Source organism: Ochlerotatus camptorhynchus, unplaced genomic scaffold (assembly GCF_037179485.1).
Source record: "Ochlerotatus camptorhynchus isolate MF236.1 unplaced genomic scaffold, CSIRO-AGI_Acam_v1.1 ptg000588l, whole genome shotgun sequence".
Taxonomy (NCBI): Eukaryota; Metazoa; Arthropoda; class Insecta; order Diptera; family Culicidae; genus Ochlerotatus; species Ochlerotatus camptorhynchus.
The window spans coordinates 192,501-195,000 of record NW_027041068.1 but is presented as its reverse complement, the minus strand read 5'-3'; positions in this window follow the sequence as shown (position 1 = coordinate 195,000).

The following is a 2,500-nucleotide window of genomic DNA, read 5'->3' as shown; positions in this document are numbered from 1 at the left end:
GAAGTTTACTTCCCCATGGCGCCTGTTGACCCAGCTTGATACGGAAGGTATCAAGCGGTAAGTCCACCTCCCCTTTGTGGAGTTTTCCCACTCCAATTGCCATCTCGCGGTCGACACAACTCGCGCGTTGTTGCGCACCCCTCGAACGGTCCTCGCGTCATAACACGCCACATCCTCCTTAATGATAAGGCTGATTGGCATCATCCCTGCTATGACACAGACGGCCTCTCTCGAGATAGTGCGGTATGCACTGGCCACCCTTAAGCACATTAGCCTGTGTGTACTCTCTAATTTCTGCCTGTGGCAGTCAATATCCAGTACCGCAGCCCACGCAGGGCCGCCGTATCTGAGGATAGATACTACGACCCCAGCGAGGAGCCTGCGCTTACTGGCATTCACTGCCGAGCTGTTTGACATCATACGGGATAATGCCCCCACAGCCATAGACGCTCTCTTGCAGGCGTACTTGACGTGGCAGCCGAAGCTGAGCTTATCGTCGAGCATGACCCCCAAGAGTTTTAGAGAGCGCACCACTTCCGTCTTGTGATGGGCGAGCTCCAGTTTCCTGGTTCTCATCCATTCCTCCACAAGCCTGACGCAGTGGGCCGCTGTCAGCTCTACCTCCTCGAGGGATTCCCCGCAGACTACCAGCGTGACATCGTCGGCAAAACCTACAATTTTCACGCCTACCGGGAATTTTATCCTCAACAGTCCATCGTACATGACGTTCCATAACACCGGGCCCAGGATGGAGCCTTGTGGCACACCTGCGGTGACTCTAACGCATTTTTCGCCATCTTCTGTGTCGTACGTCAACACACGATTCTGGAAGTAGCTTTCCAGAATCTTATACAGCCCTCCGGGAATTTGGAGCTGGTGTAGCGAGCGGGCTATCGCCCCCCAGCACGCGCTGTTGAACGCGTTCTTCACGTCTAAGGTTAGCACCGCGCAGTAGCGAATGCCCCTTCGTTTCCGATGGACCACCTCTGCCGTCTGGATGACGTCGCGGATGGCGTCCACCGTGGATCTGCCCTTTCGGAACCCGTACTGGCTGCTTGACAGGCCGTCTACACCTTCGGTGTAGGCCGACAGCCTGTTGAGGATGACCCTCTCAAGCAGTTTCCCAGTGGTGTCCAGCAAACAGATGGGTCTGTATGCTGACGGGTCCCCAGGGGGTTTTCCTGGCTTCGGAAGCAGCACCAGCTTCTGCCGCTTCCACGCGTCTGGGAAGACGCCTACGTCCAGACAAGTCTGAAAAACAGAACGGAACATGTCTGGATTTTCCGCAACGGCCGCCCTCAGAGCCACAACCGGGATCCCATCTGGGCCCGGGGCCTTGCCCACCACCAGCGACCTGGCAATACCGCCAAGTTCACTGTTCGTCACTCTAGACACTTCTCCCTGATCCGCGCCTGGGATCCGCGGCCAGGAGTCTACGTCCCTACGCGGGAACAGGAACCCAACGATCGGAGCCAGTACCGCTGGTGATCTCTCCGGGGGTGCCGTCACGCCGCGGGTCTTTGCCATGACCACGTTGTAAGCATCCCCCCATGGGTTCGTGTTGGCGCTTTGGCATAGGCTGTCAAAGCACGCGCGCTTGCGTCTGGCGATCTCTTTATTGAGGGCTGCCTTAGCCGCTCGGAGAGCGACGCGGCGTTCCTCGCGAGATTCAGTCGTACGAGCTCGTTGCATCCTCCTTCTCGCCTGGAGGCAAGACGCCCTGAGGATAGCAATCGACTCGCTCCACCAGTACACCGGTCTGTGGCCATGCCTGGGATAGGCTCTCCTAGGCATGGTTGTATCGCACGCCCTTGTCAGTGCTGCTACCAGTTCTTCCCCCGTCAGATCCGGGGTTATTCGCTCCCGCCTCAGTGCTTCGCCGAAGACCTCCTCCTCGAAGAACGACGTCCGCCAGCCTCGAGCGCAGGAAGAATTTCCTCCTGCCACTCGCCTCTCACCTGGCCCCACACTGTACCGAATCGCCTGATGGTCACTATGGGTGTAACCCTCATCGACCCTCCAGTGTAGGTTGCCCTCCAAACTCGGGCTGCAGTATGTCACGTCGATGACGGATTCTGCACCATTCCTTCTGTAGGTACTGACCGAGCCGGTGTTGGATAGTACAACGTCCAGCTTGGCCATTGCCTCCAGTAGAATGCATCCTCTCTGGTTGGTGTGGTGGCTACCCCACCTGGGTTGCTGGGAACAGTGGTTCAGGTTCAACTGCGCTACCTCGAACATGGCTGAGCATTGCTCTTTGCCTTAGCAGCATTGCTCTTGGACCCCGGGCAGCGGGGGCCACCTGCCATGTGGTTGGTAGGGGTATTCCCCTTCTCCGCGCATATAGTGCACCTCGGTGGCTTTTGGCAACCTCGCGCCTTATGGCCCTCCAAGCCGCACCATCTGCAAAGCTTGCTCCTGTCGGTGTTCTTACAGTCACGGGCCACATGGCCCTGACCGAAGCACCTAAAGCAAGCCGTCACCGGTCGGGGAATACTGA